Source organism: Pristis pectinata, chromosome 5 (assembly GCF_009764475.1).
Source record: "Pristis pectinata isolate sPriPec2 chromosome 5, sPriPec2.1.pri, whole genome shotgun sequence".
In the NCBI taxonomy this organism is placed as follows: domain Eukaryota; kingdom Metazoa; phylum Chordata; class Chondrichthyes; order Rhinopristiformes; family Pristidae; genus Pristis; species Pristis pectinata.
In genome coordinates this window covers 34,395,224-34,421,785 of record NC_067409.1, presented here as the reverse complement: position 1 = coordinate 34,421,785, position 26,562 = coordinate 34,395,224, and the positions used below count along the sequence as shown (strand labels likewise).

General features: G+C 41.2%; 1 protein-coding gene across 3 annotated transcripts in view; it reads left to right on the top strand.

Annotated features, from left to right (window-relative positions):
* The window catches only part of LOC127570364 (voltage-dependent L-type calcium channel subunit beta-2-like), a 291,296-nt gene that overhangs the window by 120,267 nt on the left and 144,467 nt on the right, over nucleotides 1-26,562 (top strand). Inside the window, exon 1 of one of the 3 annotated variants that reach the window (XM_052015855.1) lies at nucleotides 8,480-8,510. The exons of the other annotated variants lie outside the window; for them this stretch is intronic. The gene's annotated coding sequence lies outside the window, so the exon portion shown is untranslated. Of the gene's footprint in view, nucleotides 1-8,479; nucleotides 8,511-26,562 lie in introns of those variants that run through there. 3 annotated transcript variants of the gene reach the window in all.

Below are 26,562 nucleotides of genomic sequence, written 5' to 3'. Positions count from 1 at the left end.
CAGCACATCATAGAAACCAGCCTCCCCTCCATGGACTCTGTCTATACTTCTCCCTTCCTCTGTAAAGCAGCCAGCATAATCAAAGACCCCACCCACCCTGGACATTCTCTCTTCTCCTCCTATCATCAGGCAGAAGATACAAAAGCCAGAAAGCACATACCACCACGATCAAAGACAACTTATATCCTGTTGTTATAAGACTATTGAATGGTTCCCTAGTACAATAAGATGGACTCTTGACCTCACAATCTACCTTGTTATGACCTTGCACCTTATTGTCTGTCTGCACTGCACTTTCTCCGTGACACTTTATTCTGCATTCTGTTATTGTTCTACCTTGTACTACCTCAATGCACTGTGTAATGAATTGATCTGTATGAACAGTATGCAAGACAAGCTTTTCACTGTACCTTGGTACACGTGACAATAATAAACCAATTCCAATTCCTCCCTCTACATTCTGAGCAGGATATCTTGAGGCTAGGATTTTAAAAACAAATGGCAAAGCAAAGAATTTGAGTCTTTAGATTGTTGCATTTATACTGGATTAATGAATTTTAAGTCTGAGAATGTAAAATGTTGATTAGAAAAATATTGGTCCAAAATATTATCTTAATTTCTATAACAAGTCAAGGTAAAGATAATTTTATTTTAAAGAAATCCTGAGCTACTGCAATGTATTAATGCTTGGAATGAAATATGAATTGGAAGACTGTTTCATTCATACTGTTTGGACATTATCAGAGCTCTAATTGTAGACCCAAATACAGTGTTACCTTATATGTTGAATGGATGTGTGTGAATCAATAATAACACAATGAACTTAAGGAGTTTGTCCATAGAGACCCTGGATAGGATTTCTACTTGGAAACTGGCCAGCTTGAAACTTACTGCTGGTTCATTTTAATGAATAGATGAACCTCATCTCCAGTCTTTGCCTGGTGATCTCATGAAAACAGCTGGACACATCTTCAAAGCCAAAATACCCAGGGCTTTAAATTTCTGATCACAACTAGATAACATGGAATGTACTAATGTGAACTTGCATGCACTTCCTGAATGTCATTCTTAAAAGTAAAATTACCATCATCATTAGTAACTTGTCTTATCTTGATCCATCATTTCCTTTTGCAGAGAAACATGTCAATGTACTACTGAAAGGAATAGGAAGATAGATCTATTTTTGTGCCAGAACTTCTTCATACAAGCCTACTGATTACTCTGATTAGAAAAAAACAGTAATTGTCACGAAGATGAGCTACTGTATTGTGCTGCAGTATTGCCTTCTCTCAGAGTTTGCATTCAACAAAACAACATAATTAGAGGGTCAGGAATTAAAGGTAATTTGAATTATAAACAACAAAATTGAAATGAAACTTGTAGTTAATTTTAAAAGCTGGAGGGAGTGATTATGTTACATTATTTGTACAGGCCATAACTTCAACTTCGGTGTGTGGGAATAAACAAGCTCTTGCAAATGAAGATAAAATGGTTGTGAGGTCATAGCAGGTGCTATGAGGGAGGACTCCATAACCAAGCATGGTTTCAGCTTTTCAGTAACCTGTCGTCAGTGGGTCAGTTTCATTGCCAGTACGATGGAATTGCATTTAAAGAGGAGGATTCTTCAAAATATCTCAACAAAGATACCTCTTAAACTTAAGCCGTTATTTCATATAGATCTTTATAGAAGTATTTCTTTGTCATTAACTTTAGCATAATGGTTTCAGTAATGCATTTTCATGTCCGTGACAAGTATACCATTGTAGCAAGCATCATGTCCTTAGAAAAAATATCTGTTGTTTAAGTTTAACAATAGGCTTTTCAGACTACTCTATGAAAGTTCAAGTCAGGACAGTGTCTAATTAAGATGAGAGATTCCTGGGCTTAATAATGGAGAACTTCAGCACCAACTGTCCACCAAGATGTAGGGAAGGCTGAGTCCAACAGGGTTAGGGTGCCCTTACCGACTGCCGAAAGACATTAGATCCCTGGTGTCCAGCAAGTGCAGTGTCAACAAACCAGACAAGCAGCCCATCACGTTGAAGTATTTTCACACACTGTAAACCAAGAAAATAGCAGCTCAATTTTTTATTAATATCCTAAATGTTCTACAGGTTACACATTTGTATGTACAAATTATTGAAGATTGATTCTAAAATATAATTAATTAATTTTATGAAAACAAACATACAAATATACAATTTAGGAGCAGAAGTAGGCCACTTGGCCGCTCAAGCTGCTCTGCGTTTTAATAAGATTGTGGGTGATCTGATTGAGTCCACGTTCCTGCCTAGCCCCAGGCGATCTTTCAACACCTTATCAAGGATCTGTCTACCTCTGCCTTAAGATAGTCAAAGCTTTCACTGCTCTTTGAGGAAGTAAGTTCCAAGGACTCACCACCCTCCAGGAGAAAAGAATTGCACTTCATCACACGTCGAGCACCTTTGCTCCATCTGCCGCAAAAATCCAGGATCTCCTGGTTTCGCGGTGGCCAGCCACTTCAATTCCACATCCCACTCCCATACGGACATATCTATCCACTGCCTCCTCTACTGCCACGTTGAGGCCAGACGCAGGTTGGAGGAACAACACCTTATATTCTACCTTGATTGTCTCCAACCTGACAGCCTCACTTCTGGTAACCCCTCCCCTCTTCCCCCCTTCTCCCCCCTTTGTTTTCCCTCATTCCTGTGGCCCCCTCACCTCTTCTCTTTCCCCTCCCCTGCCCTTATGACCTGCCCATCCACTCCCCAGCTCCTTCCCTTTATTCCACGGTCTACTGTAGTCTCATACCGGATTCCTTCTTCTTCAGCCCTTTGCCTCTTCTACCTATCACCTCTCAGCTTCTTAGATAACTCCCTTTCATCCCCCCTCCTCCACCCACCTACCTTCCCCCTCTCACCTGGACTCACCTATCACCTGCCAGCCTGTGTTCCTTCCCCTCCCCCGACCTTCTTATTCTGGTTTCTGCCCTCTTCCTTTCCAGTCTCGCTGAAGGGTCTCGGCCTGAAACGTTGAATGTTTATTTCCCTCCATAGATGCTGCCTGACCTGCTGAGTTCCTCCAGCATTTTGTGTGTGTTGCTCCAGATTCCAGCATCTGCAGAATCTCTTATGTCTCCACATGAGCACCTCATCACTGTCTTGAATAAGTAGCCCTTATTTTCAAATAGTGTCCCTTAGGCCTAGATTTCCCAGAAGAGGAAACATCATCCCCGCATCCATCCTGTCAAAACCACCCAGGACCACTTATGCGTTTTTATCATCCCCTCTCACATTTCTAAACCCCAGTGGATACTAGCCTAGCCTGTCCAACCTCTCCTTAACCAAAAACCCACCCACTCCATGTCCTACTCTAGTAAACCTGCTCTGAACTGCTTCAAATGCATTATTAGGCTTCCCTAAATCAGGAGACCAAAACTCTACACAGTATTCTAGATGTGGTCTGACCATAGTCCTATATATCAGAAACATGACTTCCTGACTTTTACTTTCAATAAAAGTATTGAACACTGTGTTTGAGAATGAAGGCAGACAGAATGCAGGAAACTACAGACAAGTTAGTTGAACATCTGTCACTGAGAAAATGATCGCATTCATTAATAAAGAAGCATTGCAAACATTTGGAAGATCAGAATACATTTAAATATGGTTTTATGAAAGGAAAGTCATGTTTGTGGATATAATAAGCAGGGTGGATCATGTGTATTTGGATTCCAAACAGATATTCGGTATTGGACCACTTAAAAGGTTACTGCATTTGGTGAGAGGCAAGATAATATTGTTGGTAATATTTTTGCATGGATAGAAATTAGCTAAAAAACAGAAAATACAGAGGTAGGATTACTAGGTCAATTTCAGCTTGGAGTTAATGCAATTAATGGACTGCCACAGGGATCAGTGCAAGGACCTCAACTGAAGGGACAGTATTGTATAGCACCCAAATGTCTACAGTTTGGGTCTTGTTATTTATGAAGAGATATACATGTATTGGAAGCAGCTCAGAGGAGGTTCACAAGATTATGACAAAAGGATGAGTAGGTTGAGCCTATACTCACTGCTACCATCAGGCAGGAGGCACAGAAGCCTGAAGTCCCACACCACCAGGCTCAGGGACATTTCCTACAACCATCGGGTTCTTGAATCCACCAGCACAACGCTAATCCTACCTCAGCAATGGAACATTACGGACCACCTCTTGCACTACCATGGACTTGTCTCTATTGTGTTTTTTCTGCAGTAATGTCTTGTTTTGCACAGTCTTTGTTTACTTTACTTCACTGTGCTGTATAATGTATGTCTAATTTATATTCTATGTGTTGTCTGAACCTATGTGCTTGTGATGCTGCTGGAAGCAAATCCTTCATTGTCCCTGTACCTCACCATACTTGTGCACATGACAATAAACTTGACTCAACTTGAATTGAAGTCTTGTTTAGTGATTTTAATTGCTCATATTTATTTTAAAATATTGAAATTTCTGCCATTATCACATTTTTATTGCCGATTAAATGTTTCCAAATGTCAGAGACATTCAAAAATATTAAAAACTTGACAGCATTGGCAGCTGGCAGAGTTGAGTAGTGAGGAGTGGGTCAAGTAGGCTTTCCCAGCTGTAGAAGCCTCTGAGAGGATTTTTGTGGATGAGGCTGTTCTGGTGCATCACTCCATAACAGACTTTAGGTCTTGCCATTCAGTTCTGGGACCATCTAGGGTAGCAAGATCAGTCTTCCCTATGTGGGAAAGTTGAGTTTGGAGCAATGGGAGACATGAGCATCATTCAGTAACATCATTATCATCACAGTAAATCAAGGACTGATGCAGGGTTTCAACCTGAAATGTTGACAATTCTTCTCCCCACGTGGATGCTGCTCCACCCGCTGAGTTCCACAGGCAGATTGTTTGTTGCTCCAGATTCCAGTCTCTTTTTTTTAGACTGATGTTGCTCACAATCATGATTCTGATGTTCCCACACTATTGAAAATTCTTGATTCTGGTGCTTGTTTCCCTGTTGCAGTTGTATTTACTGATTGCTGATTTTCCCTTAGGACTCTGTGGTTTTGTCTGAACTAATATATATATTTTGGGCCTCCACAGAAGTAGTTTTGAGAACTATGAGATACCATGTACTAGTAATTAGAAAAGAGGCAGGAATGCAAACACAAATCAGATTATCCCACTAATGAATTTACCTGGCTGGGTATTAATGTACTTCAGAATTAGAGTAATCTGTATCATTTAAAGATATTAAAAGAATTGTTTACAGATCTTGCATCTCAAATAAAGCAACAACTTTTTATTAGTTGTGATCCTAAGTAAACAACCATCTAAGTAATGGGTCAGTAAATAACATATTACTGAGCTGTTTTTGTTCCTGATTGGTTTACAGCCAAAATTTCTACTGTATAACTTGAGTGAATGAAGAACTGTTTTCTTTATTGATATGTCTGGAGATATTTCCAATTATTTGTTATATTGCTTGAATAATAGTGACATAGTATTAGAAAATGAGAAAGAGACTTTCGTTTAAATTGGTAAGCATTTGTCTTACAAGGGTAAATTGCATGAATTTATGCTTCTGACGCAGGGTGCACGTAAGGAGTTCCTGTGCAGAGATCAGCTGACACACAGAATGCTCCTCTGGGACCTACTGTTCTCATTGACTCCTGCAACTAAAATTGCGCTATGTTCTCCCAGCAGCTTTAAATTTACCCCTTGATGTTCATAGAGTTACTCAGTTATTTTATCAGAGGTACAAGTTCCAGTGCAGTTAATTTTGCTTGGCAAAGACAAAAGAGACTGCAGATATTGGAATATGGAATGAGAAACAGAATGCTGGAAGCTAATGCAGGGTGTCAACCCTAAATGTTGACTTACACCTTTTGCCTCCACAGATGCTGATTGACCCTCTGAGTTCTTCCAGCATCCTGTAATTTTGCTTGGTATTCAGTTTAGGGAAAATTGCGTTCTGGATCCAATTTAGCCTCAGTCAAAGAACGATATTTCCACCAATAATGATTTTTGTTAAATGTTTCTTTTTTCCCTATCATAATCAATGGTCTTTATTTGTTGTTGTTTTACATAGGGAACATGAGATTCTTCAGTTTTCACAGCCATCATCTCTTTTCCTTCCCTGTTCTTGCCCAAGCACTGTTGTTCTCCCATTTCTTACATCAGAGTCTTTATGTATTGCCAGCTATCTGGAATCAGAACAGCATCTGACATTCATATCCATTAACTTTCTAAGCAGGAATACTGGAATGGATTTAGGAATTTAGAGCATTAGTGCCTTTTAAACTTTTGTTCTTTCTCAGGCCAGATTTCCAAAGCCACTCTAATACATACCACTGCAATACATACCACTGCAGGATCAGCTATTAACTTGATAAAACATGATACAGTTAAAGCTCTATTATCCACCATATGCTGGAAATGACAGATGCTGGTTAATCAAAAGACAGCCCAGCTACTCCCTCAGTGCAATCCCTCCATCAGCCTGGGTGCTATCTTGATACTATCCTTCTGTCAGTCTAACCACTCCTTTGGTACTGTCTCTCTATCCTCCTGGCCCCTCCTCAAAGCTGCCCCTTCTTCAACCCCAACCACTGCTTTGATGCTCCCCCTCTGACGACCCGGCAACTCCCTCAATTCTACCTTGTGGTTAACTCCTGCTGTTCCTTCTGAAATACAGAATACCAAAGTGTGTTGGAATTGCAACATGGTGAGCAGCAAAGCTTTCATCATAATGCAAATACGAACCAGGCTGAACGTGGAAAGTTCAGAGGGGAAAGGTAAAAGAAATACAGTGGCAAGAGTACTACAAGAATAGACTGATAATGAACATAAGAGGAAATCCAAATAATAACTATAAATCATAAATGGGTAATTAAAGCATTGATGCTGACTAGAAACTAAAAGAAGATCTACTGTGGAGGAAGTACATATACCAGATGTACGTATACTGTATGTACTTCCTCTACAGTGGATCTCCTTGTAGTTTCTAGTATTTTGAAATGAAGGCTCTAGAAGGCTGGCTGCCTTTGTGTTTAAATCCTGATGGAATGCGTCCCAATTGCTGAGGGAAGTGAGGGCAACAGCTGTAGAGGAATTGGTCATAATCCTCCAATACTCCTTAGGTGTAGCAGCGGTACCAAAGGACTGAAAAACTGCAAATGTCACAACCTAGTTCAGAAAAGGATGCAAAGATAAATTCAGTATCTTCAGGTCAGTCAGATCAAGTATGGTCAAGGGGGATGGTGCTGGAAATGACAATTAATAGTCATGTGGACAGGTATGGCTAAATAAAAGATAGTCTGTGTGGATTTGTTAAAGGCAAACACTCTTTAACTAACTTGATTGAGAGTTTGCAGATGGGGTCTCAAATGTAGTTTGATAAAGTGCCGCATGATAGATTGGCTGTGAAATTAACACCCATAGAAATAGGGGTAGTGGCAGCATGGATACAAAATTGGCTGAGGGACAGAGATGATTGTTTTTTTAGACTGGAGGAGATTATATGGAAGTGTTCAAGGATCAATACTAAGAAAGCTACTTTCCTTGATAAAAGTGAGTAACACTGACTTGGGTGCGAGGCACATTGTCAAGATCTGCAGAAAACATAAAACCTGCTTATGTTTTATATAGGGAGGAGTAAAGTGATGGACTTCACCAGAAATATAGGCTGTCTAACGGAAATAGATAGACATATGAAAAGTGACATTTAATGCAGAGAAGTGCAAATTGATATATTTGATGGAAGAACAAGGAGAGGAAATATAATTTAATGGGTACAATTCTAAATGTTTAATACGTATTCAGTATTCCATTTTCAGTCTGCTGGAAAGAGCTACATATTTAGATTTATGCACAATACTGGTTGCGACCCAAACTGTAGAGGTAGCAAAGGGGTTGAAATACTTTGTGCTTTAAATATTGTGATTAGAGAATAAAAGAGCATATAACTGCACCCAGATATGTGTTTTTATATTTCTTCCTATTGCATAAATTTGAAAAGGATAGTACTTAGAAACAGTTGTACAAAATTGTCTTAATTACTCAGTAAGAATGTGCCTGCCTTGTAATTGTGGAAAGGGTAAGCCAGAGCTATATTGACTAAAATGAACTTGAACCACAACTACTGAACAGAATATATTTTATCATTAATTCTTCAGTACAAATGTAAGAAGGATAGCTGCTCAAAACTACTATTGGAAAAGCATGTGCTTTTGTCAACATAGAAAAAAAGAGGGGAGGAGCTAGCAGTTTTTTTTTAAAAAATGTTGTTTTTTCAGTTGGGAGCTTGTTTTTCTCCAGATGCAGCAGTCAAAGTAGCAGAGGGGAGGAGCAAGTGGATTTTTTTTATATACAAGTTGTTTGATTGGCTAAGTGTGTGGCAACTCATCCAATTAAAAGTTAGGTAGAGTAGAGTGGCCATTGTGAGAGTGGGTCAGTGTAGGAGTGGGAATTTGAGGCTTTAGTGAGGAGGCACAGGTGAGTAGCAGGAAAAAAAAGGTAAGTTTTTTTATAGTTAAATAAAAAGACATCAAATTATAACTAATTAAATCAAGTAGTGATGCAGGATTAGGTGATATGTTGTAGCTGCATGATGTGGGAGCTGGTGAACCCCACTGTGGTTCCAGGTGACCACATCTGCAGCAAGTGTTGGTTGCTTGAGGAACTCAGGCTCAAAGTTGACGACCTGGAATCTGAGTTTCAAACACTGTGACGCATCAGGGAGGCGGAAAAGTTACCTGGATACTGTATTTCAGGAGGCAGTCTCACCCATTAGATTAACTACTTCAAATTTGGTCATGGTCAGGGACAAGAGGGTGTGACTGTGAGTGAGGCAGGTAGGGGGGATCCAAGAGGTAGTGCTGGAGGAGCCTCAGCCCATGAGCTTGTCCAATTGGTCTGAGATTCTTGTTCCTTGTGCAGATGAGAGTGGGGGCTGTAGGAAGGATGAGCAACTGTGGCACCATGGTTCAGGGAGCCATTCAAGAGGGGGCAGAGAAGAGAAATGTAGTTGTGATTGGGGATAGTATAGTCAGGGGAATAGGCACAATTCTCTGGACCATGTGGGTACCAATGATGTAGGTAGAACAAGGAAAGAGGTTCTGTTGAGGGAATTTGAGCAGCTAGGGACCAAATTAAAAAGCAGAACCAAAAAAGTAATAATCTCTGGATTGCTACCTGAGCCATGTGCAAATTTGGCACAGGGTCAATAAGACCAGAGAGTTAAAATGCATGGCTCAAAGACTGGTGTGGGAGAAGTGGGTTTGAATTTGTGGGACATTGGCACTAGTACTGGGGAAGGAGGGAGCTGTTCCGATGGGAAAGGCTCCACCTGAACCATGTTGGAACCAGGGTCATGGAGAATTGCATAACTAGGGCTTTAAACTAAATAGTGGGGGGGGGGGGGGGGGTGGGTTCAACAGATTGGAAAAGTATGGATAAAGGGAAGGAGAGTGCAAGAGAGGTTACTAAAGTCTCCAAAATAAAGAATAAGACAAGGTTTAGAAAAGGATAAGAATTTAACTTCCGGCAACATGGAGACAAATTTGAGAAGGATGGTGAATACAGGACTGAAGGTGTTACATTTGAATGCATGCAGTATACAAAATAAGGTAGATGAGCTTATAATGCAGTTAGAAATTGGCAGATATGATGTCATGGTCGAAAGAAGATCACAGCTGGAAGCTAAACATCCAAGGATACACATCCTATCAAAAAGACAGGCAGGTGGGCGGAGGGAGTGGGGTGGCTCTGTTGGTTAAAAAATGAAATCAAATCTTTAGCGAGAAGTGACATAGGATCAGAGCATGTAGAAACCTTGTGGGTCGAGTTAAGAAACTGCAAGGGTAAAAGACCCTGATGGGAATTATATACAGGCCTCCAAACAGTAGCCAGGATGTGGGGTACAAATTACAACAGGAAATAGAGAAGGCATGTAAGAAGGACAGTGTTACGGTGGTCATGGGGGATTTCCATATGCAGGTAAATTGGGAAAATCAGGTTGGTACTGGATTCCAAGAGAAATTTGTAGAATGCCTACGAGATGGCTTTTTAGAGCAGCTTGTAGTTGACCCCACTGGGGAAAAGGCAATTCTGGATTTGGTGTAGTGCAATGAAACAGATTTGATTAGGGAGCTTAAGGTAAAGGAACCCTTAGGAGCAGTGATTTTAGAATTCACCCTGCAGTTTGAAAGGGAGAAGCTAAAATCAGATTATCAGTATTACAGTTGAGTAAAAGGTAACTACAGAAGCATGAGAGGAGCTGGCCAAAGTTGATTGGAAGGGGACCCGAGCAGGGATGATGGTAGAGCAGCAATGGCAGGAGTTTCTGGGAGTAATTTGGAAGATGCAGGATCAGTTAATCCAGAAGATGCATCCTAAAAGGAGGATGAGGCAACCGTGGCTGACAAGGGATGTCAAAGACAGCATAAAAGCAAAAGAGGGCGTACAATATTGCAAAAATTAGTGGGAAGGTAGAGGATTGGGAAGCTTTTAAAAACCAACAAAAGGCAACTAAAAAAGCAGTAAGGGAAGAAAAGATGAAATATGAAGGTAAGCTAGCTGATAATGTAAAGAGGATACCAAAAGTTTTTTCAGATATATAAATACTAAGAGAGGCAAGAGTGGACATCAGACTGCTGGAAAATAACACTGGAGAGATAGTAATGGGGAACAAAGGAATGGCAGATGAACTGAATAAGTATTTTGTGTCAGTCTTCACTGTGGAAGGCACCAGCAACATGCCAGAAATCGAGTCAGGGGACAGAAGTAAGTGTAGTCGCTATTGCTAAGGAGAAGGTGTTTGGGAAACTGAAGGGTCTGAAGGTAGATAAGTCACCTGGACCAGATAGACTACACCCTAGGACTCGGAGGTAGCTGAAGAGCTTGTAGAGGCATTAGTAGTGATCTTTCAAGAATCACTAGAGCCAGGAATGGTTCTGGAGGACTGGAAAATCACAAATGTCACTCCACTCTTTAAGAAGGGAGGGAGGCAAAAGATGGGAAATTATAGGCCAGTTAGCTTGACTTATAATTGGTAAGATGTTAGAGTCCATTATTAAGGATGAGGTTTCGGGGTACTTGGAAGCACATAATAAAAAAGGCCAGTCAGCATGGTTTCCTTAAGGGGAAATCTTGCCTGACAAATCTGTTGGAATTCTTTGAGGAAGTAACAAGCAGGATAGACAAAGGATAGTCATTGGATGTCATTTACTTGGATTTTCAGAAGGCCTTTGACAAGGTGCTGCACATGAGGCTGATAAACAAGATAGGAGCCCATGGTATTACAGGAAAGGTACTAGCATGGATAGAAGATTGGCTGACTGGCAGAAGGGAGAGTGGTAATAAAGGGGGCCTTTTCTGGTTGGCTGCCAGTGACTAGTGGTGTTCCGCAGGGGTCAGTGTTGGGTCCGCTACTTTTCACATTATATGTTCATGATCCAGATGATGGCATTGAAGGCTTTGTGGCCAAGTTTGTGGATGATACAGATAGCGGCAGATAGTGTTGAGGAAGCAAGGAGTCTGCAGAAGGACTTGGACAAGTTGGGAGAATGGGCAAAGAAGTGGCAGATGGAATACAGCATAGAGAAGTGTATGGTCATGCACTTTGATAGAAGGAATAAAGGTGTAGACTAGTTTCTAAATGGGGAGCGAATTCAGAAAACAAGTGCAAAGGGACTTGAGCATCCTAGTGCAGGATTCCCTAAAGGTTAACTTGCAGGTTGAGTCAGTAGTAAGGAAGGCAAATGCAATGTCAGCAATTCATTTCGTGAAGGACTAGAATATAAAAGCAAAGATGTATGACTGAGGCTTTATAAGGCATTAGGTTAGACCACATTTGGAGTACTGTGAGCAGTTTTGGGCCCCATATCTAAGGAAGGAAGCGCTGACATTGAAGGGGGTCCAGAGGAGGTTTACAAGAATGATCCCAGGAATGAAAAGGGTTAATGTATAAGGAGCTTTTGATGGCTCTGGGTCTGTACTCACTGGAGTTTAGAATGATGAGGGGGGAATCTCATTGAAACCAATGAATATTGAAAGGCCTGGATAGAGCGGACATGGAGAGGATGTTTCCAGTAGTGGGAAGGTCTAGGACCAGAAGGCATGGCCTCAGAATAGAAGGAAGTCCCTTTAGAAACAGATGAGGACTACTCATTGGAGACAAGAGACTGCAGATTCTGGAATCTGGAGCCAAAAAAACTGAAGGATGGATCAGATAGCATCTGTAAAAGTAGAAGGATAGCTGACCTTTTGGTTTTAACCCAAGATATCGACTATCCTTTTGCCTTCACAGATGTTGTCTGACCTGCTAAGCTCCTGTTTGATCTTTGAACCTCTCAATGAAGATTATTTTAGCACTGACAGTTCACATTTCTGCATTTGCATGTATTCTGCAACTGATTATAAAGATGCCTCTGTTCACCCAACTGTTTAAAAAAAAAACACAGGACTTTGGGGTAAAATAAAAGTAGGACAAATGGGGTACCTTTAAAAGAACTACCCCATTTGTCCTACTTTTATTTTACCCCAAAGTCCTATGGTTTTTTAGTTCTTTAAGGGCTAGGATAGGCGTGAGGGACTGAATGTCCTTCAGTAAGGCTGCAGGACTTTTTGATACCAAGACCTAGCCTGGCCAAGTTTGAAAGCCCAATCAAAAAGTTTAAATATGCTAATGAGAAACATTTTATTGAACTCTACAACATTCCAAAAAAACTGACTAGTCAATACACATCAATATCATAAAACTCCATTTAATCACTTGATTGCCTTGCCTTTTTGAAATGAATTTTAATCAATTCTGTTTTACCTACAAATCTGTTGTATGCAAGCCAGAAGAACTATGAATGGAGTTCAGCTCTGGTAGCATTCAAACACTTTTTTTCATGTGACAGGCATTATCAGTGGCACTTGTTGTCAAAAGATGAAGTTAGGAATTGTTATATACTTTAATATATCCAACTTTATTAGGAGCAGGAAATATTTTGTTTGCCTTTCCTTTCTAGGCAAATTATTTATTGCAGTTACATCTGACATATGTCACTTCTCAATTTTAATGATCTTGGAATTCAGTATTTTTGTTTTGAAAGTCAAGAGAAAATTATTAAGCAGTAAATATAATTGCCAACATCTGCATTGTATGAAGGCTTTTGGTTGAGCTTGTTAACCTTGGCAAGAACAAAGATAATCAAAGCCATGAACACTTCTTTTATCTGTTGAAAATGTATTAATGTTATGGGAAGAAGTTGAAAACAGTTCATTCATCACCCATCATGTGTTGATACCCAACTGCTTTTAAAGCCAGGTTAAAAATTTTCCAGGCAAGTTTTTAAAAGGATTACCTTATGACATCAATAGAGAATTATGAAGTATTTTCCAACACCAAAGCTAAATAGTTGATGTTGGAAATCTGAAATAAAGACAGAAAATGCTGAAAAATACTCAGCAGGACATGCAGCATTACAGGAAAGAAAGGGTTTCAGGTCACAGAATCAAAGTTATACAGCACAGAAATGGGCCTTTGGCCCAACTCAATCCATGCTGACTAAGTTGCCCACTTGAGCTAGTCCTATTTGCCTGTGATTGGTTCATATCCCTCTAAACATTCCCTATCCCTGTACCTGTCCAAATGTCTTAAATGTTGTAATTGTACCCACACCTACCACTTCCTCTGGCTGCTCATTCTATGAAACCTTATTGGAAAAAATTGCCCTTCAGGTCTCCTTTAAATCTTTTCTCTCACCTAATATGTATGTCCTGTAGTTTTAGACTGGGAAAAAGACTGATCATTCATCATGCCCTTTGCGATTTTATAAACTTCTGTAGGGTCACCCCTCAGCCTTCTTTGCTGTAGGGAAAACAATCCCAGTCTATCCAACATCTCCTTAACTCAAGCCCTCCAGTCCCAGGAACATCCTTGTGAATCTTTTCAGCATTTTGTCTAGCTTAATCACATACTTCCTTTAGTATGGCCACCAGAACTGCACACAATACTCCAAGTGTGGTCTCACCAATGTCTTGTACAGCTGTAAATAACACCCCAATAGTTTTACTTAATGCCCCTAATGAAGGCAAGCATGCCATACACTGCCTTTACCACCCTATTTTAGATGATATATCTTTAATAGTCACATGTACATCAAAACACACAGTGAAATGCACCTTTTGTGTAGAATGTTCTGGGGGGCAGCCCACAAGTGTCGCTGCGCTTCCAGCATCAACTTAGCATGCCCACAACTTCCTAACCTGTACATCTTTGGAATGTGGGAGGAAACCGGAGCACCCATACACGGGGAGAACGTACAAACTCCTCACAGACAGCAGTGGGAATTGAACCCGGGTCGCTGGTGCTGTGATAGCATCACGCTAACCACTACACTACCGTGCCTGCCCCACTTTCCAGAACTATATACTCGTACCTCTAGGTCTCTGTTCTACAACAATCCCCAGGGCCTTGCCATTCACTGTCTATGCCCTGCCCTGGTTTAACTTCCCACAATGCATCACTTCACACTTGTGTTAAATTCCACCTGCCGTTCTTTTGCACACTTTCCCAGTCGATCTAGTTCTGGTTGTAACCTTCGACAACCTTCTTCACTGTCCACTGCACCACCAATTTTGGTGTCATCTGCAATCTTATGAATCATGCTTCCAACAATGTCATCCAAATCGTTAACATAGATGACAAACAACAGGGGATCAGCACAGATCCCTGTGGCACACCACCAGTTACAGTCTAACAATCTAAGAAACAATCCTCCACTGCCACCCTTTGACTCCTTCCATCAAGCCAATTTTCTCTCCAGATAGAAACACAAGACTGCATCAGCTGGCATCTGGAGCAAAACAATCTTCTGGAGGAACTCAGCAGATCAAGTAGCATCTGTGTGGTGGGGGGGGTGGGGGCAGGGGTTGGTGGTGTATGGTGAAGGAATAATTGTTGACGTTGAGTTGAGACTGTATCAGGACTGAGTGGAAGGGGAAGATAGCTGGATAATTCACATGCAACTCCTCCAACCCATCTAACTGCATTCAATGCTCTGGATGTGGCCTCCTCCACATCGGCAAGACCAAGCACAGACTAGGCAACCAATTTGCAGAGCACCTGTGCTCTACCCATGATGGCTATCCTGAGCTCCCAGTTGCATGCCACTTCAACTCCCTTCCCACCCCCTCACCAACCTGTCCATCCTTGGCCTTCTCCACTGCCAGAGTGAGGCCCAACGTAAACTAGAGGAACAACATCTCATATTCCTCCTGGATAATCCACAACCCAATGGCATGAACATTGAGTTTCCCAAATTTCAGTTATCCCTTACCTCTTATGTTTCCAACCCCCTCCTGTCCTCCAATTTTTGCAGTCTCTTTCCTGTACCCGTTCCAACCCCCCCATTATCCATTTTCATCCCCCTCCTGGTTCCATTTAGCTCCCACCCACACATTTTACACACTGGATCCCCTCTCCTCCCCATCCAGTTCCGCTTCCATTATTATTCCCACAGCTATTTGTGATCTCCCTACATATTTGCTCCTCTAATTCCTGTTGGTTATTAGAGGGCCCACTGTACGATCCTATCAAAATGATCACCCCCTTCCTATTTATAAATTCTACCCATATTTCCTAATTTCCTTCACCACCCCCCCCCCCCCCCGGAATATCCTCCAAGTACTGCAGCAAAGTTCTCCCTGATCAATATTGCAACTCTCCAACTCTCACTCCTCTTACCTCTGCCTGCAGCATCTGTACCCTGGAACATGGAGCTGCCAGTCCTGTCCATCCATGAAATATATTTCTGTAGTAGCTATAATACCACATCCCATGTGCCTATCCATGCCCTGAGCTTATTTGACTTACTTGTCAGGCTTCTTGCATTGATATAAATGAAATTTAGCCTATCAGGCCTTCCTTGCACCACATTCAGCCCCTGCCTGTCCTGCCTACTGGACTTGCTCACTTTAACCTAGATTTGCCTCAATGTTCTCACCTGCCACACTACCACTCCCAGCCAGAGATCTCCAACTTTGGAGATCTCTCTTAGATCAATCTTACTTGTTAGTACTGGACCAAGCTATTTGGTCAGCGAGGTTGATGAGAAATTTGTTTTCAGAATGGACGAGTGATCATGGTTTGGAGAATTGTAGCACATGCTGTATAAAATGAGTACTACTTCCTTGTGTGGGAATCAGGTTCTTCCATATCTTTGTATACCTACTCTGGGACTGGCCACCCATCTTTTTTTTTGTCATTATTGTTTGCTATAATTCTCAAATGTTTTCTTGTTCTGATGGGAGGTTTCAACCTGAAAAGGTAACTTTTTTGTTCCCTCAGCAGACACTGACCTGTTGAGTATCGCAAGCATTTTCAAGTTTGACTTATTACAGTATTAAATGTAGCAAGATTTATGAATTACTTCAACATCGTTATTAATCCATTGCAAGTCCCCAGAATTTTGTGTTTTAACTTAAATGGTTAACAATTATTTTTGTTTAAACTTTAGTGGGTGGATGGAAAGGGCTGTTTCTTCGTTCAATATCTGTAGCAACCTCAAAGGCTTTCATAAAGAATGGCATCCTAAATTCATCACAAAAACAGATGTTCCTTTTTCACCACCATTCTTACCTTCTTTACGTATCCGAATCCAGCAGTGGTAGCCCTTTGTGTTCCTGCTTATCTCCCTCCAGCAGCTGTCTCCAACCTTCACTCTCCCCTCTTTCTCCCCCCCCCCCATTCTTTTTCCTCCTTGTCTTTACCTCCATCTATCATTTATCTGCCACTGTCTCCCAACACCACCCCCCGTTCTCCCCTCCCTGGCAATACCTGCCTGTCATCTTACACCCCTCCTCAGTCCACCAATCACCTCGGACACCTGCCTCACCACTCCCCTTCTCGCCTCTCCACTCTGTCCTGATGCAGGGTTTTGACCCAAAACGTCAACAATTTTTTTTCCTCCTCCTCTTTCCTCCTCCCCAGATGCTGCATGAGTCGTTGAGTTCCTCCAGCACACTGTTTGTTGCTCCAGATTCCAGCATCTGTGTCTCAAATGTTCCTTTTTGCTCTTCGCACTGAGTAAAAATTGAGTTATTTCATTCCAATAATTATTTTCAGAGAACAATAGAGATGTAACTTGCAAGGTTTGTTCATTAGGGACCTTTCATCTTCCAGCATTAGACAAGTGTCTTGTAATATAGGTGATAAGATAAGTAAGCTTTCTATATCAATCATTTCACAAGAATGTGACAAGAATGCTGGCTCTGACATCTACCATTATGAAGTGCTTCGAGAGGCTGGTCATGGCATGCATTAATTCCAGCCTCCCAGAAAATCTTGACCCACTGCAATTTGTTTACTGCCGAAACAGGTCTATAATGGATGCCATCTCCCTGGCCCCACACTCCCCTCTGGAGCATGTGGACAGTAAAGGAACCTATGTTAGACTATTGTTTATTGAAGGTGGAGCTGTGGTCAGTACTATAATTCCAAGCAAGCTAAACTCAGACCTGGGACTCAACACGTCCCTCTGCAACTGGATCCTTGACTTTCTGACCAAAATTAGTGAGGATAGGTAGCAACACCTCCAGAACAATTATTCTCAACACTAGTGCCCCGCAAGGCTGCGTCCTCAGCTCCCTACTCTAGTCCCTATACACTCATCATTGTGTGGCAGATTCTGCTCTAACTCCATCTATAAGTTTGCAGATGATACCACTGTAGTAGGCCTTATCTCAAATAACTGAGTCAGAGTACAGGAAGGAGATAGAGAGCCTAGTGACATGGTGTCACGACAACAACCTTTCCCTCAATGTCAGCAAAACAAAAGAGCTAGTCATTAACTTCAGGAAAGGGGGCAGTGTACATGCACCTGTCTACATCAATGGTACTGAGCTTGAGAGGGTTGAGAGCTTCAAGTTCCTTGGAGTGAACATCACCAATAGCCAGTCCTGGTCCAATCACGGAGATGCTGTGGTGAAGCTCACCAGCACCTCTTCCTCAAGAAATTTGGCATATCGCCTTTGACACTCACCAACTTTAAATCGATCCACCATAGAAAGCATCCTATCTGGATGCATCATGGCTTGGTAGGGCGACTGCTCTGCCCAAGACCGCAATAAACTAGAGTTGTGGACACAGCCCAGCACATCACATAAACCAGCCTCCCCTCCATGGACTCTGTCTATACCTCTCGCTGCCTTAGTGAAGCAGTCAGCATAATCAAAGACCCCACCCACCTGGGTCATTCTCTCTTCACTCCTATCCCATCAGGCAGAAAAGACAGGAGCCTGAGGGCACATACATACCATGAGGCACAAGGACAGCTTCTATCCCACTGTGATAAGACTATTGAACAGTTCTCTTATGCGATGAGATGGACTCTTGACCTTACAGTCTACCTTGTTGTCTACCTGCAATGCACTTTCCTGTAGCTGTGGCACTTTACTCTGAATTCTGTTATTGTCTTTACTCTGTACTACCTCAATGCACTGTGTAATGAATTGATCTGTATGAACAGTATGCAAGGCAAGTTTTTAAACTTTACCTCAGTACAAGTGACAATAATAAACGAATACCAGAATGCAAGAAACTACAAAAAAAGCTATCAACATGTCCAGTGGAATGTTCAGCGTTCATTTGTGGAGTGTGGCATTTTGTGTCTGCAAAAGAGCAATGCTGCTAGGGTTTCCTTATGACTTAACCAGCAAGCGAGTCATTGAAAGCAGTCAAATTCTGATTTCTCTGTCATTAGATCCCTTGCAGAAATTGACACACTCATCAGTGAATGCTCCATTCCCAGCAGTTTCTTGAAATAATTACACACTACTAGGAACCCAGTCCTTACTCAACTTGGACTTGGCTCTGAAAGCCCAAGGGCCTCTGCTACCATGGGAAAATATCTGCAGGATGCCCATGCAACAATTGTGGAATTCCCCAATGGACATAATTTTGTACTTAATAATAATGGAATAGGGGAAATGACAGAGAAAAACTGAACTTGCATTTATTCAGGACCTTTTATAATTTTAACTGTTTGAGTGATTATAGTTTATGATAAATTTTGGTCAGGTCAGAATCTTTCTTCCATCTGAGGGAAGGTGGTACATCAGTATTGCACTGATGACTGGATTCTAGGGTAAACTTGAGTGAGGTTTGTGAAATGATGGTAAGGTTAGAAGGAAGGGAGGTGGATAGGCATGGGGTGGAGCAGAAGAGGGACACAGCAGGAAAATGACTGGAAATGTAAAGGGAGGAGAGTTTGGAAGATGGTGGGCAAGGAGGATGGGAGAACAACAAACTGTCTGCTGGAGGAACTGAGCAGATTGTTTGTTGCTGCAGACTCAAGCATCTGCAGCCTTGTCTCTCCAGGAACAGAACAGGTGGGATGCACTGTCCAGGATTTATTTATTCAGTGGGGTAAGAGAATATATAAAGGTTGAAGAATATACATACACAATTATAGAGTCAAAGTCATACAGCAGAGAGACAGGGCCTTCAGTGCCACTGGTCTATGCTGACCAAGATACCCATCCAAGCTAGTCCTGTTTGCGATGTTTGGCGCATAACCTTCTAAACCTTTCCTATCAATGTACCTGTCCAACTGTCTTTTAAATTTGTTATTTTACTTGCCTCAACCACTTCCTTTGGGAGCACATTCCATATACATACCACCCTGTGTGGGGGGGGGGGGGGGGAAAATGCCCAAGTTCCTATTAAATCTTTCCCCCTCTCACCTTAAACCTATGTCCTCCCAACTCCTGTATTCAATGCCCTGACTGAAGGCCAGCATGCCAAAAGCCACCTTCACCACTGTTTGCCCGTGACTCCACTTTCAGGAACCATGTATTTGAACTCCAAGGTCCCTCTGTTCTACAACACTCCAGGGCCTACCATTCACTATGAAAGTCCTGCCTTGATTTGACTTTCCATAATGCAACTTATCTGAATTAAACTCAATTGAAAGGGGAGATGGAAACCCATTTGTAAGCTCTAGACATGCAAAAGGATACAATGAAACTAATTGAGAGAGAGAGAGAGTCTGAAAGAATATTAAAAAATATTGCAAGGAATATTGAAGCTAACAGAAAAATAAGATGGTATGAGAAAATGTGGATCCACTGAAGATCAATGCTGGTGAATACATGATAACCATAAGAAAATAACAGACCTGTTAAGTAAATGTTATTGTATCCCAATCTGTAGAAGTGAATGAGGATTAGATACCACCAATGTTAAGGAGATCCAAGCAAGTCATTTGGAGGAAGTTAGTGAATGCAATGTAATTTTTAAAATTTGTTATTAAGTATTGGAACTTGAGGTAGAAGCAGCTCCTGATGGTTCCCATCTCAGAATATTTACTGAAATATGCAAGGTCCTGGCTGATATAATCAATTATGATTTTCCAAAACTTTGATTCTGGACTTTTACTCTTGTACTGGAAAATTACATGAACTACATTATACAAGGAGAGAAAAGCTATCAAATTGCATATGTCAATTCTTCCCCCCCCCCCTCAAGGAAGGATGTTAAACTACATAGTCAAAATGATTAACTGGTCAGGGAAGTTCAGCTATAAGCTACTTGAATTTTAAAAACATTGTTGACTGGCTGACCATTATGTTCCTATCCTTAAGTGCCTATATAGCTGCTCTTGGAAAAATTCCTGTTTGCCTGACTAATGCTATTTTGCCACTGGTGGCCCTGAACCTCGATTTATTCTTGTGCAAGCTAATCCCTTGGCTCAGTAGGAAACTATAGCAGGAACAAAGAGGGCAATAATTGAGAAGGAGTGCTACTGGCAAAGGAACGAACAATGAGGGGCCAGTCTGACAGACAGCTTGGAAAAAGAACTGACCTAAAAAACAACAACAACAATGCACTGGGGTAGAGTTCCCAGAGGATCAATTTGGATCATGGGAGAATGGTGGTAAAGATAAATTAAAATAAACAGTGACAAAGTGACATGTAATCCTAAGGTTAGTGATGTTTGGAAAGTATGGTTAAGAAATGTACAGCACTTCCTCATCAGCCTCTAATGTTTACTTAATACTAGTCAGAGGTGGCCTGTCAGTTACTGACAGGGCATGAGAGCACTGGATCCACTCAAACAGTGGCTCATGGCATTCCAATACTCTGAGAATTGTCAATTTCTGTTGATCTCATTCATTACTCAGGAAGCTCTCTGGATCAGGTCCCATTGCAGTTCCCTGTACTGAACAAATGGCAACTGATGTCACTAAACTGCACTGTGCGCCATGGGAAGTGAAGTGGTAGATGTGATATTGTGCTCAGTGAGTGTGGGTCTACGTCACTATCTTCAGCTGCCAGACTCCACATGGATTCCAGGTCAGCCTGGTGCAAAAAAAATCAGCTATCTGTGAGTTCCAACCTCACATCAAGATAAGGTTTGTTTTAAAAATAAAACCAGAAAATAGAGGAAGCATTCAGCAGGGTCACTCAATTATTTACTTCAATTTTATTATTTAAATATCAGAAATTTATAACCTGTTAAGTGTACTTAATGTTGACAGAAGATAAAGCTCCACCCCCTGCCTTATCTTCTGCCAAAGACTGGCAGGAGTGTATCAGGGCAAGGCCTATGTTCTGCAGCACCTAGAAGCCTTTCAACTCTCAGCATTCAACTTGAAGGTGCAGAGGGCCAGTGAGATTGACTTTCCACATCCAGCCCAGGCAAGTTCAGACAGGTGGCGATCGGCAGGCAGCAGGCCAGGTCCAGTGAATTCCAGCCTAATATTTTGTGAAAATGTTTGGGAATTAAGTTTAAATGGCTGTAAAGAGAAAAAAGATCCAAATTAGATTGTGTACATTTTATAAATATATAAATGGGTGCATGATGTTTGCTTATATTTCATAACCACTGGTCTGAAGGGGAAATAAAAGATGAAAATCTGTAGTAGCTGAAACATGGATTGAGATTTCCTTCACTTTAACAAGAGCCTGGTTTTGAGTTGGCTACTTATGTGGTGTTCAGGGTGTGGGAGAATATGAGCACTAGAGACTGATGTTTGACAAATGATCAAAATCTGTTCCTCATGGTTACAACTAAGTGGAGAATTTCTTCAAATAAAACTTATTGTTCTAACTCTTCTTATGGGGAAATAAGCAGTTTCTCAGTTTAAATAATAGGTTTGCAGTAATTATTCATCTAGCTTAACATTTCTTGATTTATAAATCTACAAAAAACTGCATTGCCACTTGACATGTTTTGGTGAGTTAATATACTGAATTCGGTGATTTCCTACATCATTTTGCCTTAACTGCATAATAGATAACAATGACCATAGTAATTTTAATTTTTTTTAAAAACAGATCTTGAAAGAAATACTAATACAAATGTGCAAATTAGTAGTGGCTACATATTGTGCTCCATTTTAAGATTCATTCACTTGGAATGAATGGAACTAAATTTTGCAAGAAGGGTCCAATCCTATTACACCTTCCATTTAAGGATGGACCCATACAAAATTCCATCTCAATGGAACTTTAATGTATTTCTATTCACATTACTGTGAAGAAACACCTAAAATCATTAAATTCAAGCATTTACTAACTTTATTTTCTTCAAAACTAATTTAACTAGAGCTTGTTCTTGCACCCAGTACCATAAATTCTTGAGGAATTTATCCCCTACTGTGGGACACAAGCACATGATTTGGACTATCATTAGAGTCATGGACTCAGTAATACAGCACAGAAGCTGGTGCTTCTGCCCACCACCCCCATGCTAAACTTTTTGCCTATCTACACAAATCCAACTTGCCTGTATTAGGTTTGTAGCTTTTTACACCTTGACTATTCAAGTGCTTTGTATCTGATTCCACCACCACCTCTGGCAGCAAGTTCCAGATATCAAACACCCTGTGTGTAAAAAAAAAAGAATTCCCTCAAATCCCCTTTAAAACTCCTTTCTTTCACTTTAAACCTATGCCCTCTTGTCTTTTATACCTACCATGGGGGGAGTGATTCTGATTATCTACCCCATCTTTGCAACCTATAATTTTATATACCTAGGAGGGATACCCCTCAGCCTCCTTGACTTCAGAGAAAACAAGCCCAGCCTATCCAATCACTCTCCATAACTGAAGTCCTCCAATCCACATAACATCCTGGTGAATCTCCCCTGCAATGACATTCTTCCCACAGTATGGTGAGCAGAACTACACACAATTCTCCAAATGTGATCCAACTATTTTTGTAAAGTTGCAACATAACCTTCCAACTTTTATATGCTATGCTCTGACCTATGAAGGTAAGTAGGACATGTGCCTTCTTCACCACCCTACCTGCCTGTGTTGCCACCTTTAGGGAACTGTGGATTTAAACCTCAAGGTCCCTGTTCATCCTTAGCACCTTCCCATTTACTATATATATCCTACCCTATTTGAATTCACAGAATGCATCACCTTGCATTTCAGGATTAAATTCCATTGTTCCATCTGATTCATATCATGTAGCCTTGGACAACCCTTGTATCCACAATGTTACCAATTTTCATGTCATTTGACAACTTGCTATTCATACCTCCTACATTAACATCCAAGCCATTCATATATACATTACAAACAGCAAAGTCACAGCACCAATCCTTGCAGTACACTACCTGTCACAGACATCAAATCAGAAAAGCAACCTTCCACCACCACCCTGCTCTCACCAAACCAATTGGATCCCATGTACCTTAACCTTCTGGATCAGCCTACTGAGGGACCATGTCAAGTGCCTTACTAAAGTCCATATAGACAACCTCTTTCACCCTGCCTTCAATCTTCTTAGTTACCTCTTCAACAATCTCAGTCAAATTAGTGAGGAAGAATTTACCTTGCACAAATCCTAATCAGTTTGTCTTTCCAAATATACATAGATCCTATCCCTTAGGACTCTTTCCACCCCCCACCCCCAATAGTTTCACTACCATAAGGCTCACCAGCCTATAATTACCTAGTTTATTGTTGTTGTGCTCCTTAGATAAAGGAACATTAGCTATCCTCCAATTCTGATACCCCACCCGTGGTTAATGAAAATGCAAAGCCTCATTCTTTAGAGCTGCATTCTGCTATATGAGAAACAGAGGCATATTTCTGCAAATTCTTGCCCTAGTCTCTGCTAGGTATGCATTTCTCCCTGCTAATAGGCTTTAAAAGGTGTCTATATTTTCCATTCTTTATATACACCATTGGATGTGACTTAGGAAGTAGTAATATGTACTACACAGTCCTTGCCTTTCTATTCATATGAATATAAAAGTCAGGATCAGGAGATGGCCACCCTGCCCCTCAGGCTAGCAGCATCATTTAGCAAGATCAATGCTAATCTGATTACAACCTCTAATCTGCATTTCCATCTAGTGGCAACCTTTCAGCTTCTTGCTCACCAGGAGTCCATTGACCTCTGCTTTCAAGTATTTGAGGGCTCTGCTTCCACTGCCCTTTGAGGAAGAGAATTCCAAAGACAGATAACAAGAAAAAAAGACCCAATTTTGTCTTAAATGGATGACCACTTATTTATAAGCATAGTGTCCCCATTTCCAGATTTTCCTACAAGAGGAAACATTCTCTCCACATCCACCCTATCAAAATCCCTCAATCTTATAGTTCAATCAAGCCCCCCCTTTCATTGTTTTAAACTCCAGCAGATACAAGCTTAGCCTTCCTAATCTTTCCTCATAAAACAACCCACCTCTTCTGGGGATTAGGCGAGTAGATTTTCCCTGAACTGCTTCCAATTTGTTAAGACCCTTCTTAAGAATCCAATACAGTGCACCATACTCCAGATGTGGTCTCACTAATGCCTTATGTAACTGAATTATAATCACCCTACTTTCGTATTCAGTTCTACTAGTGATTAACAATAACATTGTTAGTTTTCCTAATTACTTGCGGTACCTGCACACCAGCTTTTTGTGAATCATGTACAAGGACTCCCAGATCCCTCTGCAGTCTTATTTTTCCTGCCAATGTAGACAGTTTCACACCTCATATTCCATTTGCCAGATCTTTCCCATTCACTTATCCCAGCTATATCCCACTTAACCTCAAGTTGCTTTCTTAACTACTTTTATGTTATCAGCATATTTAGCACCCATACTTTTGGTGCCTTCATCCAAGTCGTTATACAAAATAGAAGAATGTGGAGGCCCTAGTAGAAATCCTGTGGCACACCACTCTCCCCCAAATCAAGGGGGATTGAAAAATTAAAACCAATGCATCAACTGTCTCACTTGGCAGTTCTTTTGAGATACCAGGATGAAGTCCATAAGGACCCAAAGACTTGTTAGCTCAGCTCCAGTAATTTCCTCAACATTGACTTCCCTGGCAATTGTGATCTCCTGGAGTTTCTCCCTTTCCAGGCATTTGAAATGATGCAAAATCCCCATTTAATTAATCTGCCATCTCCCTGTTTTCCATTAATTCCCCAGAATCACTTTCTATAGGACCAATGCTCACTTTTTTTTTAATATCAATAGATACCCTTACAATTCCCATTTTTATCCCTTTTCCTTCCAGTCACCCATCTTCATTCCCCCTCCTGGTTTGCATCCACCCATATGTTCCTCCTCCCTCACCCACCCTTTCTGGTTCCAATTGCCATTCACCTCTCCCTCATTTCCCATTACTATCTCCTTTACTTGCTAGAGTCCAGCACCCCCTTTGTGTTCCTGCTCATCTCCTTCCAGCAGCTGTCCCCTATCTTCACACTCCCCAGCTCGCTACATCTACCTCTCAATACTTTGTCTCCCTACATCTGCCACTGTCTCTGAACTCCACCTCTGCTCCTTCCCCTACCTAGCATTTTTATACCCCCCCTCAGTCCACTAATCACCTCAGACTCCTTCCTAGTCACTCGCCTTCTCTTTATATTGCCCATCTTGCCTCTCCACTCAGTCCTGATGCAGGGTTTCAGCCAAAAACAATGAATTCCTTTCCTCCCACAGATGCTGCTCAACCTGCCGAGTTCCTCCAGAAGATTGTTTGTTGCTCCAGATTCCAGAATCTGCAGTCTCATGTCTCTGCCCTTAATCTGTTTTTGGCATCTTCACCTAATTTATACTTATCTTTTAGTCATGTTGCTTTTTTTTAATAAAAAATTGTCTAATCTTCTGATTTCCAGCAGCCCCATCTACCCCCACCCCCTATTACATTTTGCACATACCCACTAAGATAGTTTGTCTTCCTGGTTAGTGGTAATTTTCCTGGAAGTGTACGTGTTCTAATAACTGCAGGGCTAGTGGGTACCATTGGCAGATATTGTGGTCAGTTTCTCTTGGTAGAGTTTCACTAAATTGACCAGAGCTCCCCCAGCTGTCTTGCATTCAGCTAGTTATGATAATTGCTCAAACCAAAAATGAAGTTATTTGGTTTAGTCATTTTTCAATAATGTGCCAAATACAAAAAGATCAAAATAGAAATTTAGTACTAAAATCAGTTTGTTGAATTCATTAACTCTGTATTAAGAGCGGACTCTGGACAATGTTAGTTTAATGACTGGTACAGGAGGGATTTTAAGCATAGAATCCATGTGCCTAAAGGATTGCAAGTGCACCACAGG